The 18,916-nt window shown below is 48.9% G+C and overlaps 4 non-coding genes across 4 annotated transcripts; all 4 read left to right on the forward strand.

Annotated features, from left to right (window-relative positions):
• Positions 1-1,002: 1,002 nt before the first annotated feature.
• On the forward strand, positions 1,003-1,074 carry TRNAP-CGG (transfer RNA proline (anticodon CGG)). The gene has a single exon. It is a non-coding gene; the product is annotated as a tRNA-Pro (tRNA).
• A 4,428-nt stretch (positions 1,075-5,502) lies between these two features.
• TRNAP-UGG (transfer RNA proline (anticodon UGG)) lies at positions 5,503-5,574 on the forward strand. The gene has a single exon. It is a non-coding gene; the product is annotated as a tRNA-Pro (tRNA).
• Positions 5,575-13,583: 8,009 nt separating this feature from the next.
• On the forward strand, positions 13,584-13,655 carry TRNAP-CGG (transfer RNA proline (anticodon CGG)). The gene has a single exon. It is a non-coding gene; the product is annotated as a tRNA-Pro (tRNA).
• Positions 13,656-17,124: 3,469 nt separating this feature from the next.
• TRNAP-CGG (transfer RNA proline (anticodon CGG)) lies at positions 17,125-17,196 on the forward strand. The gene has a single exon. It is a non-coding gene; the product is annotated as a tRNA-Pro (tRNA).
• The last annotated feature ends 1,720 nt before the right edge of the window (positions 17,197-18,916 follow it).

Raw genomic sequence — 18,916 nt, forward strand, 5'->3', positions numbered from 1 at the left:
GGTCCACGGGTGTTTGTTGGCGTTGTACGGAGATGGATGCGGGTCGTCACGGCTCCCGCAGTCCCTGCGGCCTGTTCAGCTTGCTCCTTGCCGCTACGGGCACGCCGTACGCGGTCTTCCGAAGACGCGACTCCGCCCCTTTCTCCAGGCCTTATCGGCCTGGGGCGAGTCGCGAGTTTCCTGCCTTGCGTCCCGCTCCTACGGGGTCCCCGGACATGGTTCCGTGTCGCCGCTGTTGTAGGGGTGGAGGGGCACCGAACCCGGTGTGTTGTCCGGCTGTCTTCTCGCCCCCGTCGCCCCTCCGGGACCGCCTCGGCGCGGAGCTCTCGCTCTAAGCGGCCATCTTGTTTCGTGGCCCGGCCACGCCCCCAACACCATAGCATTTTAATGCTGCTCCAGATTTAGGAGTTGTCGTAAATCTGCGTCAGCGCCAAAATCCAACGCCATCCCAGGGGTATCGTTAGAGTGGCGCACTGAGGAGAAATGTTTTCATTTCTCCTCGTTTTTTCTCTTTCAATGTGTGCTGCATTCTGCAGCACACATAGAAGTATGAGCAAATCACCATTGAAGATTTTTCTTTTGGCCAGGAAGGTGTCCCTTCCTGCACAAAAACAATTTCCCCCTCAACGCAGTCATCCTTGTACCATGGTGCAAGGACGGCTGCGTTGGCGCTCAGCAGCTAATTTAGAGCTGGCGGATGGGGAAGCACAGGGGTGCGCTGTATTCTACTAAATACGGCGCTTCCCTGCATTTTGAAAATGACGGAGCGTGGGGCTTGCAAATTTGGCACAGCGCCGCGCTCAGTCATTTTCTTGTAAATCTGGGACAAAATGTCTAAAGGATAGAGGCTTTTTATGTCATGTTCGATGACGACCATGCAAATGACTCTAGTCATACTGCAGAAGAGAGCACCATGTGGCGTTTCTTGCTTTGGGATGTAGTCTCCCACTCTCTGCCACCAACCCTCGGAGCAGGGTGGGAGCCGTAGCGCTTCTGTGCCCAGGCTCGTTGGTCTAGGGGTATGATTCTCGCTTCGGGGGCGAGAGGTCCCGGGTTCAAATCCCGGACGAGCCCATTTTAGCGGAAAACAATCAAATCCTGCTCAAAATACACAACCCCTCAACATTTCTCATTCCACTCGAAGCATTGTTGCGCAAAACATATTTTTTGCCTCAGGCGAAAAATTGATTACAATTGTTTGGCTTCCTTCCTGCTTGCTCTCAGTGCGCCCTGTGTGATCATTTCACAGGCTTGCGTTCCTGGCATTTAGGCATCAGATATTTGTCTGTCTCTTCCCGCAGCTGTGACTTTTCAGGACGTCTGAGTGTATGCATGCTGGCTGACACCGCTGCAATTTTCACACTTACCCCTCGCATTCTGAGCAACTGCTGATCAAGTATTGAGGAAATCGGGCAAACATATGAGGGGAACTGTGCTCCTTCAGTCAAGCCAACAAGCTTGTTTCTGTAGTGTACTGGTTATCACATTTGCCTCACACGCAAAAGGTCCCCGGTTCGACACTGGGCAGCAGTAGCTTTTGTGTTTGCTCACTAAAACCTGAGTCCCTCTCAATTCACACTTAGAAAGAAATGACCTTTAAAAACTTGTGACCTGTGTAAAATGTGCTTTACTATTGCAGGACGATAAAAAGTTATCTGCATCCCTCGGTGGTCGTGCATGTGCCTTGTTTCTTGTTCTGTTTTATTTTTTTTCTTGGCCATGTTATATTGTGGGGCCTTTAAAGCTGTGACTTTGATAGGAACATTGCAAGCGGCAGCATCAACAAGTGCAGACTGAAGAGTCAGACCTGCACAATGTTTTGGCTGTCAGGATGGCCGAGTGGTCTAAGGTGCCAGACTCAAGAGAGCTTGATCTTCAGTGAAGCTGAGCCTTCTGGTCTCTTCATGGAGGCGTGGTTTCAAATCCCACTCCTAACAGGTGTGTTTTCTTCCCTTAAATCTTGCTCTGCTTGCACAGCCAGCTCCTCACACCACTATCTTTGGAAGCTGCTGTGGCATGTGAGGAGAAATCCACCAACCCATCGGCTGGGCCCTCAATCAAAATTCTGTGTATTACTGGAAGGGGCATCTCAGGCACACCTTCTGTTAGAGCTGCACTTTATGACAGTAACTACCATGCTGGTTTCTACTTAAGCAGTTGATTCTATCGTTTGAAGTGAGTCTCTCCTGCCACCTTTTGGGCAAAGAAGACACTGCCCCAGCAACAACACAGGCAGACAAGCTCAAACTGGGGGGCATATTTATACTCCGTTTGCGCCGAATAAGCGTCGTTTTTTTCGACGCAAATTCGGCGCAAAACTAACGCCATATTTATACTTTGGCGTTAGACGCGTCTAGCGCCAAAGTAGGAGTAAAGAGCGTAATTTTTTTGCGTGAACGCCTTCCTTGCGTTAATGAGATGCAAGGTAGGCGTTCCCGTCCAAAAAAATGTCTGCGACGCAAATGCGTCGTATTTATACTCCCGGGCAAAAATCACGCCCGGGAGTGGTCGGGTCAAAAAACCCTGCATTTGCGCCTCTTTTTAACGCCTGGGTCAGGGCAGGCGTTAAGGGACCTGTGGGCTCAAAATGAGCCCACAGCTGCCCTCCCATGCCCCCTGGGACCCCCCCTGCCACCCTTGCCCACCCCAGGAGGACACCCAAGGATGGAGGGACCCACCCCAGGGACATTCAGGTAAGTTCAGGTAAGTATACATTTTTTTTTTTTATATTTTTTTTTTGGCATAGGGGGGCCTGATTTGTGCCCCCCTACATGCCACAATGCCCAATGACCATGCCCAGGGGACATAAGTCCCCTGGGCATGGCCATTGGGCAAGGGGGCATGACTCCTGTCTTTACTAAGACAGGAGTCATTTCAATGGCGTCTGGGCGTCGTTAAAAATGGCGCAAATCGAGTGGAGGCGATTTTTTGCGTCAACCTGACTTGCACCATTTTTAAGACGCCCTAGCGTCATTTTTCCCAACGCCGGCGCTGCCTGGTGTACGTGTTTTTTTTCCACGCACACCAGGCAGCGCCGGTCTGCTTGCGCCGGCTAACGCCATTCAATAAATACGGCGCCCGCATGGCGCTTCAGAATGACGTTAGCCGGCGCAAAATTTTTTGACGCTAAACTGCGTTAGCGCAGTTTAGCGTCAAAAAGTATAAATACGGGCCTGGGTTTCTTGGTTAGGTGGGCGGAGCATATTGGCAATGGTGCCTCCTCGTGACTTGCAATTTACATGAAGAAGACAGAGAGGCAGCTGGGAGTAGGCAGTACCCATGAACCCCTGAACACTGTCTTGCGACTTGCACACAATTCTGAAATGAGGAGGGGGAAAGGAGGTGATTTCCCCATCAAGGGCCATTCCGGGAAATCAGCCACCCCGCGTCTCCCAGGTGAGTGTTTCAGGCCTATGAGCCACTACTATAAATCTCGCCTGATCGAGCGCTGAGCGAGCAAGTGTGCTTGAATCCAAGAGGCATGCTTCATTGGCTCAAGAGCTAGCAGGCCCTTCAGTGCTTCTGGTCTGAAAGTCTAAGTTGCAAGGGTCCAGGACTTGCAGAGGGTTACAACTACCAGAAAGGGTCTGCTTTTCACATCAGTGCCCTAGTTCAGCTCACTGGCACAGGGCATCTTGACTACCTCTTTCCTTGCTAGAGACAAACAAAAAATCCTTGACAGAAAACATCAATTGCTATGGCACGCTTAGAGAGAGAGCCTCCGAATGGCCCTGCTTTTCTGAAAGACGCTTCAGAAGATGTTTCAAATGCCTCTGCAGCAGCAGTCTAGTTGGTATAGGGGTATGATTCTTGCTTCGGGTGTGAGAGGACCTTGGTTCAAATCCCAGACAAACCCTTACCTTTATAGGTTCAGTCTGTGTTTTAAACAGGAGTATTTCTGCTTTTCACTCTTGTAAGATGTCATGTTGCAATGCAATACATGCTTTATACATGCGTTGAGACGGTTCAGCATCATGAAGGTATGTGAGATTTCTTTGCAACTGCTTTTCTGTGCTGGAGCAGCAGTGCTCATAGGAACATTAAACGCACAGTGCTTCTCCATGGTAATTTCGGGTCCAGTTCTGAAATCACCTCTTGGAATGAAAGTGATGCCAGTTCCTTTCTTCCAAGGCAAGAGATCGTGTTCCGGAAGGCTCAGCTTTGAGCGTCATGAACATTGGCCCTCAGTCCTTGCATCCCAGTCCAATGCAGAGCCACATAAAGCAAGCAGGTGTGTCTGTTTCCATAGTGTGGTGGTTCCAGTACAATGCATAGCCACATGAAGCAAGCCGGCAAGTGTGTCTGTTTGTGTAGTGTAGTGGTTATCATGCGCACCTCACATGCAAAAGGTCCCTGGTTCGAAGCCAAGCAAATACAGCAAGTCGCTGGGCTTTTTCCCAGTATTTGCATTTCCTGACTCAGCTGACAGGCAAGCTGAGATAAAAGAGACTGTGTCTATCCCTCACCATCGTGAGGTACTACGCTCCTGGGGCATCTGTCACAGCTGACCAAGAGGAGTTGCGCCAGCTTACGTCAGTCAGTTGCTCACTGTTTGACCTTTGCATTGAAGCCTGAGCCTACCGCATTCAAGCCAGCCAAGGAAGGAAGGTATGAGAGCGAAAATAGCTTTCCTGCCCTCACCAAGAACACACACCTTGAGCAAATAAGGTGCCAGACTTACAAGGCCCAATCGCCAACGGAGCATCACTTTTAGTGACGCCCCGGTGGCACTATGCACTGCGCGGTATTTACAAGATGGCGTTCAGCCACTTTTTGTGGCTTAACACCATCTTGTAAATACGGCACCTTAGCATTCAGCGCTTTCCCTGGAAGGGGCGTGCAATGGGTGTTGCTGTGAGTGTGCCACAGCAACACTATAGCATTTTAATGCTGCTCCAGATTTAGGAGTTGTCGTAAATCTGCGTCAGCGCCAAAATCCAACGCCATCCCAGGGGTATCGTTAGAGTGGCGCACTGAGGAGAAATGTTTTCATTTCTCCTCGTTTTTTCTCTTTCTATGTGTGCTGCATTCTGCAGCACACATAGAAGTAAGAGCAAATCACCATTGAAGATTTTTCTTTTGGCCAGGAAGGTGTCCCTTCCTGCACAAAAACAATTTCCCCTTCAACGCAGTCATCCTTGTACCATGGTGCAAGAACGGCTGCGTTGGCGCTCAGCAGCTAATTTAGAGCTGGCGCAGGGGGAAGCACAGGGGTGCGCTGTATTCTACTAAATACGGCGCTTCCCTGCATTTTGAAAATGACGGAGCGTGGGGCTTGCAAATTTGGCACAGCGTCGCGCTCAGTCATTTTCTTGTAAATCTGGGACAAAATGTCTAAAGGATAGAGGCTTTTTATGTCATGTTCGATGACGACCATGCAAATGACTCTAGTCATACTGCAGAAGAGAGCACCATGTGGCGTTTCTTGCTTTGGGATGTAGTCTCCCACTCTCTGCCACCAACCCTCGGAGCAGGGTGGGAGCCGTAGCGTTTCTGTCCCCAGGCTGGTTGGTCTAGGGGTATGATTCTCGCTTTGGGTGCGAGAGGTCCCGGGTTCAAATCCCGGACGAGCCCATTTTAGCGGAAAACAATCAAATCCTGCTCAAAATACACAACCCCTCAACATTTCTCATTCCACTCGAAGCATTGTTGCGCAAAACATATTTTTTGCCTCAGGCGAAAAATGGATTACAATGCCTTGGCTTCCTTCCTGCTTGCTCTCAGTGCGCCCTGTGTGATGATTTCACAGGCTTGCGTTCCTGGCATTTAGGCATCAGATATTTGTCTGTCTCTGCCCGCAGCTGTGACTTTTCAGGACGTCTGAGTGTATGCATGCTGGCTGACACCGCTGCAATTTTCACACTTACCCCTCGCATTCTGAGCAACTGCTGATCAAGAATAGAGGAAATCGGGCAAACATATGAGAGGAACTGTGCTCCTTCAGTCAAGCCAGCAAGCTTGTTTCTGTAGTGTAGTGGTTATCACATTTGCCTCACACGCAAAAGGTCCCCGTTTCGACACTGGGCAGCAGTAGCTTTTGTGTTTGCTCACTAAAACCTCAGTCTCTCTCAATGCACACTTAGACAGAAATTACCTTTAAAAACTTGTGACCTGTGTAAAATGTGTTTTACTATTGCAGGACGATAAAAAGTTATCTGCATCCCTCGGTGGTCGTGCATGTGCCTTGTTTCTTGTTCTGTTTTTTTTTTTTTTCTTGGCCATGTTATATTGTGGGGCCTTTAAAGCTGTGACTTTGATAGGAACATTGCAAGCGGCAGCATCAACAAGTGCAGACTGAAGAGTCAGACCTGCACAATGTTTTGGCTGTCAGGATGGCCGAGTGGTCTAAGGTGCCAGACTCAAAAGAGCTTGATCTTCAGTGAAGCTGAGCCTTCTGGTCTCTTCATGGAGGCGTGGGTTCAAATCCCACTCCTAACAGGTGTGTTTTCTTACCTTAAATCTTGCTCTGCTTGCACAGCCAGCTCCTCACACCACTATCTTTGGAAGCTGCTGTGGCATGTGAGGAGAAATCCACCAACCCATCGGCTGGGCCCTCAATCAAAATTCTTTGTATTACTGGAAGGGGCATCTCAGGCACACCTTCTGTTAGAGCTGCACTTTATGACAGTAACTACCATGCTGGTTTCTACTTAAGCAGTTGATTCTATCGTTTGAAGTGAGTCTCTCCTGCCACCTTTTGGGTAAAGAAGACACTGCCCCTGCAACAACACAGGCAGACAAGCTCAAACTGGGTTTCTTGGTTAGGTGGGCGGAGCATATTGGCAATGGTGCCTCCTCGTGACTTGCAATTTACATGAAGAAGACAGCTGGGAGTAGGCAGTACCCATGAACCCCTGAACACTGTCTTGCGACTTGCACACAATTCTGAAATGAGGCGGGGGAAAGGAGGTGATTTCCCCATCAAGGGCCATTCCGGGAAATCAGCCACCCCGCGTCTCCCAGGTGAGTGTTTCAGGCCTATGAGCCAGTACTATAAATCTCGCCTGATCGAGCCTGATCGAGCGAGCAAGTGTGCTTGAATCCAAGAGGCATGCTTCTCTGGCTCAAGAGCTAGCAGGCCCTTCAGTGCTTCTGGTCTGAAATTCTAAGTTGCAAGGGTCCAGGACTTGCAGAGGGTTACAACTACCAGAAAGGGTCTGCTTTTCACATCAGTGCCCTAGTTCAGCTCACTGGCACAGGGCATCTTGACTACCTCTTTCCTTGCTAGAGACAAACAAAAAATCCTTGACAGAAAAAATCAATTGCTATGGCACGCTTAGAGAGAGAGCCTCCGAATGGCCCTGCTTTTCTGAAAGACGCTTCAGAAGATGTTTCAAATGCCTCTGCAGCAGAAGTCTAGTTGGTATAGGGGTATGATTCTCGCTTCGGGTGTGAGAGGACCTTGGTTCAAATCCCAGACAAACCCTTACCTTTATAGGTTCAGTCTGTGTTTTAAACAGGAGTATTTCTGCTTTTCACTCTTGTAAGATGTCATGTTGCAATGCAATACATGCTTTATACCTGCGTTGAGACGGTTCAGCATCATGAAGGTATGCGAGATTTCTTTGCAACTGCTTTTCTGTGCTGGAGCAGCAGTGCTCATAGGAACATTAAATGCACAGTGCTTCTCCATGGTAATTTCGGGTCCAGTTCTGAAATCACCTCTTGGAATGAAAGTGATGCCAGTTCCTTTCTTCCAAGGCAAGAGATCGTGTTCCGGAAGGCTCAGCTTTGAGCGTCATGAACATTGGCCCTCAGTCCTTGCATCCCAGTCCAATGCAAAGCCACATAAAGCAAGCAGGTGTGTCTGTTTCCATAGTGTGGTGGTTCCAGTACAATGCATAGCCACATGAAGCAAGCCGGCAAGTGTGTCTGTTTGTGTAGTGTAGTGGTTATCATGCGCACCTCACATGCAAAAGGTCCCTGGTTCGAAGCCAAGCAAATACAGCAAGTTGCTGGGCTTTTTCCCAGTATTTGCATTTCCTGACTCAGCTGACAGGCAAGCTGAGATAAAAGAGACTGTGTCTATCCCTCACCATCGTGAGGTACTACGCTCCTGGGGCATCTGTCACAGCTCACCAAGAGGAGTTGCGCCAGCTTACGTCAGTCAGTTGCTCACTGTTTGACCTTTGCATTGAAGCCTGAGCCTACCGCATTCAAGCCAGCCAAGGAAGGAAGGTATGAGAGCGAAAATAGCTTTCCTGCCCTCACCAAGAACACACACCTTGAGCAAATAAGGTGCCAGACTTACAAGGCCCAATCGCCAACGGAGCATCACTTTTAGTGACGCCCCGGTGGCACTATGCACTGCGCGGTATTTACAAGATGGCGTTCAGCCACTTTTTGTGGCTTAACACCATCTTGTAAATACGGCACCTTAGCATTCAGCGCTTTCCCTGGAAGGGGCGTGCAATGGGTGTTGCTGTGAGTGTGCCACAGCAACACCATAGCATTTTAATGCTGCTCCAGATTTAGGAGTTGTCGTAAATCTGCGTCAGCGCCAAAATCCAACGCCATCCCAGGGGTATCGTTAGAGTGGCGCACTGAGGAGAAATGTTTTCATTTCTCCTCGTTTTTTCTCTTTCTATGTGTGCTGCATTCTGCAGCACACATAGAAGTAAGAGCAAATCACCATTGAAGATTTTTCTTTTGGCCAGGAAGGTGTCCCTTCCTGCACAAAAACAATTTCCCCCTCAACGCAGTCATCCTTGTACCATGGTGCAAGAACGGCTACGTTGGCGCTCAGCTGCTAATTTAGAGCTGGCGCAGGGGGAAGCACAGGGGTGCGCTGTATTCTACTAAATACGGCGCTTCCCTGCATTTTGAAAATGACGGAGCGTGGGGCTTGCAAATTTGGCACAGCGTCGCGCTCAGTCATTTTCTTGTAAATCTGGGACAAAATGTCTAAAGGATAGAGGCTTTTTATGTCATGTTCGATGACGACCATGCAAATGACTCTAGTCATACTGCAGAAGAGAGCAGCATCTGGCGTTTCTTGCTTTGGGATGTAGTCTCCCACTCTCTGCCACCAACCCTCGGAGCAGGGTGGGAGCCGTAGCGTTTCTGTCCCCAGGCTGGTTGGTCTAGGGGTATGATTCTCGCTTTGGGTGCGAGAGGTCCCACGTTTAAATCCCGGACGAGCCCATTTTAGCGGAAAACAATCAAATCCTGCTCAAAATACACAACCCCTCAACATTTCTCATTCCACTCGAAGCATTGTTGCGCAAAACATATTTTTTGCCTCAGGCGAAAAATGGATTACAATGCCTTGGCTTCCTTCCTGCTTGCTCTCAGTGCGTCCTGTGTGAAGATTTCACAGGCTTGCGTTCCTGGCATTTAGGCATCAGATATTTGTCTGTCTCTGCCCGCAGCTGTGACTTTTCAGGACGTCTGAGTGTATGCATGCTGGCTGACACCGCTGCAATTTTCACACTTACCCCTCGCATTCTGAGCAACTGCTGATCAAGTATAGAGGAAATCGGGCAAACATATGAGAGGAACTCTGCTCCTTCAGTCAAGCCAGCAAGCTTGTTTCTGTAGTGTAGTGGTTATCACATTTGCCTCACACGCAAAAGGTCCCCGGTTCGACACTGGGTAGCAGTAGCTTTTGTGTTTGCTCACTAAAACCTCAGTCTCTCTCAATGCACACTTAGACAGAAATGACCTTTAAAAACTTGTGACCTGTGTAAAATGTGCTTTACTATTGCAGGACGATAAAAAGTTATCTGCATCCCTCGGTGGTCGTGCATGTGCCTTGTTTCTTGTTCTGTTATTTTTTTTTTTCTTGGCCATGTTATATTGTGGGGCCTTTAAAGCTGTGACTTTGATAGGAACATTGCAAGCGGCAGCATCAACAAGTGCAGACTGAAGAGTCAGACCTGCACAATGTTTTGGCTGTCAGGATGGCCGAGTGGTCTAAGGTGCCAGACTCAAGAAAACTTGATCTTTAGTGAAGCTGAGCCTTCTGGTCTCTTCATGGAGGCGTGGGTTCAAATCCCACTCTCAACAGGTGTGTTTTCTTCCCTTAAATCTTGCTCTGCTTGCACAGCCAGCTCCTCACACCACTATCTTTGGAAGCTGCTGTGGCATGTGAGGAGAAATCCACCAACCCATCGGCTGGGCCCTCAATCAAAATTCTGTGTATTACTGGAAGGGGCATCTCAGGCACACCTTCTGTTAGAGCTGCACTTTATGACAGTAACTACCATGCTGGTTTCTACTTAAGCAGTTGATTCTATCGTTTGAAGTGAGTCTCTCCTGCCACCTTTTGGGCAAAGAAGACACTGCCCCTGCAACAACACAGGCAGACAAGCTCAAACTGGGGGGCATATTTATACTCCGTTTGCACCGAATAAGCGTCGTTTTTTTCGACGCAAATTCGGCGCAAAACTAACGCCATATTTATACTTTGGCGTTAGACGCGTCTAGCGCCAAAGTAGGAGTAAAGAGCGTCATTTTTTTGCGTGAACGCCTTCCTTGCGTTAATGAGATGCAAGGTAGGCGTTCCCGTCCCAAAAAATGTCTGCGACGCAAATGCGTCGTATTTATACTCCCGGGCAAAAATCACGCCCGGGAGTGGTCGGGTCAAAAAACCCCGCATTTGCGCCTCTTTTTAACGCCTGGGTCAGGGCAGGTGTTAAGGGACCTGTGGGCTCAAAATGAGCCCACAGCTGCCCTCCCATGCCCCCAGGGACCCCCCCTGCCACCCTTGCCCACCCCAGGAGGACACCCAAGGATGTAGGGACCCACCCCAGGGACATTCAGGTAAGTTCAGGTAAGTATAACATTTTTTTTTTTTATATTTTTTTTTTGGCATAGGGGGGCCTGATTTGTGCCCCCCTACATGCCACAATGCCCAATGACCATGCCCAGGGGACATAAGTCCCCTGGGCATGGCCATTGGGCAAGGGGGCATGACTCCTGTCTTTACTAAGACAGGAGTCATTTCAATGGCGTCTGGGCGTCGTTAAAAATGGCGCAAATCGAGTGGAGGCGATTTTTTGCGTCAACCTGACTTGCACCATTTTTAAGACGCCCTAGCGCCATTTTTCCCAACGCCGGCGCTGCCTGGTGTACGTGGTTTTTTTCCACGCACACCAGGCAGCGCCGGTCTGCTTGCGCCGGCTAACGCCATTCAATAAATACGGCGCCCGCATGGCGCTTCAGAATGACGTTAGCCGGCGCAAAATTTTTGACGCTAAACTGCGTTAGCGCAGTTTAGCGTCAAAAAGTATAAATACGGGCCTGGGTTTCTTGGTTAGGTGGGCGGAGCATATTGGCAATGGTGCCTCCTCGTGACTTGCAATTTACATGAAGAAGACAGAGAGGCAGCTGGGAGTAGGCAGTACCCATGAACCCCTGAATACTGTCTTGCGACTTGCACACAATTCTGAAATGAGGCGGGGGAAAGGAGGTGATTTCACCATCAAGGGCCATTCCGGGAAATCAGCCACCCCGCGTCTCCCAGGTGAGTGTTTCAGGCCTATGAGCCACTACTATAAATCTCGCCTGATCGAGCCTGATTGAGCGCTGAGCGAGCAAGTGTGCTTGAATTCAAGAGGCATGCTTCTCTGGCTCAAGAGCTAGCAGGCCCTTCAGTGCTTCTGGTCTGAAATTCTAAGTTGCAAGGGTCCAGGACTTGCAGAGGGTTACAACTACAAGAAAGGGTCTGCTTTTCACATCACTGCCCTAGTTCAGCTCACTGGCACAGGGCATCTTGACTACCTCTTTCCTTGCTAGAGACAAACAAAAAATCCTTGACAGAAAACATCAATTGCTATGGCACGCTTGGAGAGAGAGCCTCTGAATGGCCCTGCTTTTCTGAAAGACGCTTCAGAAGATGTTTCAAATGCCTCTGCAGCAGCAGTCTAGTTGGTATAGGGGTATGATTCTTGCTTCGGGTGTGAGAGGACCTTGGTTCAAATCCCAGACAAACCCTTACCTTTATAGGTTCAGTCTGTGTTTTAAACAGGAGTATTTCTGCTTTTCACTCTTGTAAGATGTCATGTTGCAATGCAATACATGCTTTATACCTGCGTTGAGACGGTTCAGCATCATGAAGGTATGCGAGATTTCTTTGCAACTGCTTTTCTGTGCTGGAGCAGCAGTGCTCATAGGAACATTAAATGCACAGTGCTTCTCCATGGTAATTTCGGGTCCAGTTCTGAAATCACCTCTTGGAATTAAAGTGATGCCAGTTCCTTTCTTCCAAGGCAAGAGATCGTGTTCCGGAAGGCTCAGCTTTGAGCGTCATGAACATTGGCCCTCAGTCCTTGCATCCCAGTCCAATGCAAAGCCACATAAAGCAAGCAGGTGTGTCTGTTTCCATAGTGTGGTGGTTCCAGTACAATGCATAGCCACATGAAGCAAGCCGGCAAGTGTGTCTGTTTGTGTAGTGTAGTGGTTATCATGCGCACCTCACATGCAAAAGGTCCCTGGTTCGAAGCCAAGCAAATACAGCAAGTCGCTGGGCTTTTTCCCAGTATTTGCATTTCCTGACTCAGCTGACAGGCAAGCTGAGATAAAAGAGACTGTGTCTATCCCTCACCATCGTGAGGTACTACGCTCCTGGGGCATCTGTCACAGCTCACCAAGAGGAGTTGCGCCAGGTTACGTCAGTCAGTTGCTCACTGTTTGACCTTTGCATTGAAGCCTGAGCCTACTGCATTCAAGCCAGCCAAGGAAGGAAGGTATGAGAGCGAAAATAGCTTTCCTGCCCTCACCAAGAACACACACCTTGAGCAAATAAGGTGCCAGACTTACAAGGCCCAATCGCCAACGGAGCATCACTTTTAGTGACGCCCCGGTGGCACTATGCACTGCGCGGTATTTACAAGATGGCGTTCAGCCACTTTTTGTGGCTAAACACCATCTTGTAAATACGGCACCTTAGCATTCAGCGCTTTCCCTGGAAGGGGCGTGCAATGGGTGTTGCTGTGAGTGTGCCACAGCAACACCATAGCATTTTAATGCTGCTCCAGATTTAGGAGTTGTCGTAAATCTGCGTCAGCGCCAAAATCCAACGCCATCCCAGGGGTATCGTTAGAGTGGCGCACTGAGGAGAAATGTTTTCATTTCTCCTCCTTTTTTCTCTTTCTATGTGTGCTGCATTCTGCAGCACACATAGAAGTAAGAGCAAATCACCATTGAAGATTTTTCTTTTGGCCAGGAAGGTGTCCCTTCCTGCACAAAAACAATTTCCCCTTCAACGCAGTCATCCTTGTACCATGGTGCAAGAACGGCTGCGTTGGCGCTCAGCAGCTAATTTAGAGCTGGCGCAGGGGGAAGCACAGGGGTGCGCTGTATTCTACTAAATACGGCGCTTCCCTGCATTTTGAAAATGACGGAGCGTGGGGCTTGCAAATTTGGCAGAGCGTCGCGCTCAGTAATTTTCTTGTAAATCTGGGACAAAATGTCTAAAGGATAGAGGCTTTTTATGTCATGTTCGATGACGACCATGCAAATGACTCTAGTCATACTGCAGAAGAGAGCACCATGTGGCGTTTCTTGCTTTGGGATGTAGTCTCCCACTCTCTGCCACCAACCCTCGGAGCAGGGTGGGATCCGTAGCGCTTCTGTGCCCCGGCTCGTTGGTCTAGGGGTATGATTCTCGCTTCGGGTGCGAGAGGTCCCGGGTTCAGATCCCGGACGAGCCCATTTTAGCGGAAAACAATCAAATCCTGCTCAAAATACACAACCCCTCAACATTTCTCATTCAACTCGAAGCATTGTTGCGCAAAACATATTTTTTGCCTCAGGCGAAAAATGGATTACAATGCTTTGGCTTCCTTCCTGCTTGCTCTCAGTGCGCCCTGTGTGATGATTTCACAGGCTTGCGTTCCTGGCATTTAGGCATCAGATATTTGTCTGTCTCTGCCCGCAGCTGTGACTTTTCAGGACGTCTGAGTGTATGCATGCTGGCTGACACCGCTGCAATTTTCACACTTACCCCTCGCATTCTGAGCAACTGCTGATCAAGTATAGAGGAAATCGGGCAAACATATGAGAGGAACTGTGCTCCTTCAGTCAAGCCAGCAAGCTTGTTTCTGTAGTGTAGTGGTTATCACATTTGCCTCACACGCAAAAGGTCCCCGTTTCGACACCTTGCAGCAGTAGCTTTTGTGTTTGCTCACTAAAACCTCAGTCTCTCTCAATGCACACTTAGACAGAAATTACCTTTAAAAACTTGTGACCTGTGTAAAATGTGTTTTACTATTGCAGGACGATAAAAAGTTATCTGCATCCCTCGGTGGTCGTGCATGTGCCTTGTTTCTTGTTCTGTTTTTTTTCTTTTTTCTTGGCCATGTTATATTGTGGGGCCTTTAAAGCTGTGACTTTGATAGGAACATTGCAAGCGGCAGCATCAACAAGTGCAGACTGAAGAGTCAGACCTGCACAATGTTTTGGCTGTCAGGATGGCCGAGTTGTCTAAGGTGTCAGACTCAAGAGAGCTTGATCTTCAGTGAAGCTGAGCCTTCTGGTCTCTTCATGGAGGCGTGGGTTCAAATCCCACTCCTAACAGGTGTGTTTTCTTACCTTAAATCTTGCTCTGCTTGCACAGCCAGCTCCTCACACCACTATCTTTGGAAGCTGCTGTGGCATGTGAGGAGAAATCCACCAACCCATCGGCTGGGCCCTCAATCAAAAATCTGGTAATTACTGGAAGGGGCATCTCAGGCACACCTTCTGTTAGAGCTGCACTTTATGACAGTAACTACCATGCTGGTTTCTACTTAAGCAGTTGATTCTATCGTTTGAAGTGAGTCTCTCCTGCCACCTTTTGGGCAAAGAAGACACTGCCCCTGCAACAACACAGGCAGACAAGCTCAAACTGGGTTTCTTGGTTAGGTGGGCGGAGCATATTGGCAATGGTGCCTCCTCGTGACTTGCAATTTACATGAAGAAGACAGAGAGGCAGCTGGGAGTAGGCAGTACCCATGAACCCCTGAACACTGTCTTGCAAATTGCACACAATTCTGAAATGAGGCGGGGGAAAGGAGGTGATTTCCCCATCAAGGGCCATTCCGGGAAATCAGCCACCCCGCGTCTCCCAGGTGAGTGTTACAGGCCTATGAGCCACTACTATAAATCTTGCCTGATCGAGCGCTGAGCGAGCAAGTGTGCTTGAATCCAAGAGGCATGCTTCTCTGGCTCAAGAGCTAGCAGGCCCTTCAGTGCTTCTGGTCTGAAAGTCTAAATTGCAAGGGTCCAGGACTTGCAGAGGGTTACAACTACCAGAAAGGGTCTGTTTTTCACATCAGTACCCTAGTTCAGCGCACTGGCACAGGGCATCTTGACTACCTCTTTCCTTGCTAGAGACAAACAAAAAATCCTTGACAGAAAACATCAATTGCTATGGCACGCTTAGAGAGAGAGCCTCCGAATGGCCCTGCTTTTCTGAAAGACGCTTCAGAAGATGTTTCAAATGCCTCTGCAGCAGCAGTCTAGTTGGTACAGGGGTATGATTCTCGCTTCGGGTGTGAGAGGACCTTGGTTCAAATCCCAGACAAACCCTTACCTTTATAGGTTCAGTCTGTGTTTTAAACAGGAGTATTTCTGCTTTTCACTCTTGTAAGATGTCATGTTGCAATGCAATACATGCTTTATACCTGCGTTGAGACGGTTCAGCATCATGAAGGTATGCGAGATTTCTTTGCAACTGCTTTTCTGTGCTGGAGCAGCTGTGCTCATAGGAACATTAAATGCACAGTTCTTCTCCATGGTAATTTCGGGTCCAGTTCTGAAATCACCTCTTGGAATGAAAGTGATGCCAGTTCCTTTCTTCCAAGGCAAGAGATCGTGTTCCGGAAGGCTCAGCTTTGAGCGTCATGAACATTGGCCCTCAGTCCTTGCATCCCAGTCCAATGCAGAGCCACATAAAGCAAGCAGGTGTGTCTCTTTCCATAGTGTGGTGGTTCCAGTACAATGCATAGCCACATGAAGCAAACCAGCAAGTGTGTCTGCTTGTGTAGTGTAGTGGTTATAATGCGCACCTCACATGCAGAAGGTCCCTGGTTCGAAGCCAAGCAAAAACAGCAAGTCGCTGGGCTTTTTCCCAGTATTTGCATTTCCTGACTCAGCTGACAGGCAAGCTGAGATAAAAGAGACTGTGTCTATCCCTCACCATCGTGAGGTACTACGCTCCTGGGGCATCTGTCACAGCTCACCAAGAGGAGTTGCGCCAGCTTAGGTCAGTCAGTTGCTCACTGTTTGACCTTTGCATTGAAGCCTGAGCCTACCGCATTCAAGCCAGCCAAGGAAGGAAGGTATGAGAGCGAAAATAGCTTTCCTGCCCTCACCAAGAACACACACCTTGAGCAAATAAGGTGCCAGACTTACAAGGCCCAATCTCCAACGGAGCATCACTTTTAGTGACGCCCCGGTGGCACTATGCACTGCGCGGTATTTACAAGATGGCGTTCAGCCACTTTTTGTGGCTTAACACCACCTTGTAAATACGGCACCTTAGCATTCAGCACTTTCCCTGGAAGGGGCGTGCAATGGGTGTTGCTGTGAGTGTGCCACAGCAACACCATAGCATTTTGATGCTGCTCCAGATTTAGGAGTTGTCGTAAATCTGCGTCAGTGCCAAAATACAACGCCATCCCAGGGGTATCGTTAGAGTGGCGCACTGAGGAGAAATGTTTTCATTTCTGCAGCAAACATAGAAGTAAGAGCAAATCACCATTGAAGATTTTTCTTTTGGCCAGGAAGGTGTCCCTTCCTGCACAAAAACAATTTCCCCCTCAACGCAGTCATCCTTGTACCATGGTGCAAGAACGGCTGCGTTGGCGCTCAGCAGCTAATTTAGAGCTGGCGCAGGGGGAAGCACAGGGGTGCGCTGTATTCTACTAAATACGATGCTTCCCTGCATTTTGAAAATGACGGAGCGTGGGGCTTGCAAATTTGGCACAGCGTAGCGCTCAGTCATTTTCTTGTAAATCTGGGACAAAATGTCTAAAGGATAGAGGCTTTTTATGTCATGTTCGATGACGACCATGCAAATGACTCTAGTCATACTGCAGAAGAGAGCACCATGTGGCGTTTCTTGCTTTGGGATGTAGTCTCCCACTCTCTGCCACCAACCCTCGGAGCAGGGTGGGATCCGTAGCGCTTCTGTGCCCCGGCTCGTTGGTCTAGGGGTATGATTCTTGCTTCGGGTGCGAGAGGTCCCGGGTTCAGATCCCGGACGAGCCCATTTTAGCGGAAAACAATCAAATCCTGCTCAAAATACACAACCCCTCAACATTTCTCATTCCACTCGAAGCATTGTTGCGCAAAACATATTTTTTGCCTCAGGCGAAAAATGGATTACAATGCCTTGGCTTCCTTCCTGCTTGCTCTCAGTGCGCCCTGTGTGATGATTTCACAGGCTTGCGTTCCTGGCATTTAGGCATCAGATATTTGTCTGTCTCTGCCCGCAGCTGTGACTTTTCAGGACGTCTGAGTGTATGCATGCTGGCTGACACCGCTGCAATTTTCACACTTACCCCTCGCATTCTGAGCAACTGCTGATCAAGTATAGAGGAAATCGGGCAAACATATGAGGGGAACTGTGCTCCTTCAGTCAAGCCAGCAAGCTTGTTTCTGTAGTGTAGTGGTTATCACATTTGCCTCACACGCAAAAGGTCCCCGGTTCGACACTGGGCAGCAGTAGCTTTTGTGTTTGCTCACTAAAACCTCAGTCTCTCTCAATGCACACTTAGACAGAAATGACATTTAAAAACTTGTGACCTGTGTAAAATGTGCTTTACTATTGCAGGACGATAAAAAGTTATCTGCATCCCTCGGTGGTCGTGCATGAGCCTTGTTTCTTGTTCTGTTTTTTTTTTTTTTCTTGGCCATGTTATATTGTGGGGCCTTTAAAGCTGTGACTTAGATAGGAACATTGCAAGCGGCAGCATCAACAAGTGCAGACTGAAGAGTCAGACCTGCACAATGTATTAGCTGTCAGGATGGCCGAGTGGTCTAAGGTGCCAGACTCAAGAGAGCTTGATCTTCAGTGAAGCTGAGCCTTCTGGTCTCTTCATGGAGGCGTGGGTTCAAATCCCACTCCTAACAGGTGTGTTTTCTTACCTTAAATCTTGCTCTGCTTGCACAGCCAGCTCCTCACACCACTATCTTTGGAAGCTGCTGTGGCATGTGAGGAGAAATCCACCAACCCATCGGCTGGGCCCTCAATCAAAATTCTGTGTATTACTGGAAGGGGCATCTCAGGCACACCTTCTGTTAGAGCTGCACTTTATGACAGTAACTACCATGCTGGTTTCTACTTAAGCAGTTGATTCTATCGTTTGAAGTGAGTCTCTCCTGCCACCTTTTGGGCAAAGAAGACACTGCCCCTGCAACAACACAGGCAGACAAGCTCAAACTGGGTTTCTTGGTTAGGCTTGCGGAGCATATTGGCAATGGTGCCTCCTCGTGACTTGCAATTTACATGAAGAAGACAGAGAGGCAGCTGGGAGTAGGCAGTACCCATGAACCCCTGAACACTGTCTTGCGACTTGCACACAATTCTGAAATGAGGCGGGGGAAAGGAGGTGATTTCCCCATCAAGGGCCATTCCGGGAAATCAGCCACCCCGCGTCTCCCAGGTGAGTGTTTCAGGCCTATGAGCCACTACTATAAATCTCGCCTGATCGAGCGCTGAGCGAGCAAGTGTGCTTGAATCCAAGAGGCATGCTTCTCTGGCTCAAGAGCTAGCAGGCCCTTCAGTGCTTCTGGTCTGGAAGTCTAAGGTGCAAGGGTCCAGGACTTGCAGAGGGTTACAACTATCAGAAAGGGTCTGCTTTTCACATCAGTGCCCTAGTTCAGCTCACTGGCACAGGGCATCTTGACTACCTCTTTCCTTGCTAGAGACAAACAAAAAATCCTTGACAGAAAACATCAATTGCTATGGCACGCTTAGAGAGAGAGC

The sequence above is a fragment of the Pleurodeles waltl genome, unplaced genomic scaffold (genome assembly GCF_031143425.1).
Source record: "Pleurodeles waltl isolate 20211129_DDA unplaced genomic scaffold, aPleWal1.hap1.20221129 scaffold_91, whole genome shotgun sequence".
Classification (NCBI taxonomy): Eukaryota; Metazoa; Chordata; class Amphibia; order Caudata; family Salamandridae; genus Pleurodeles; species Pleurodeles waltl.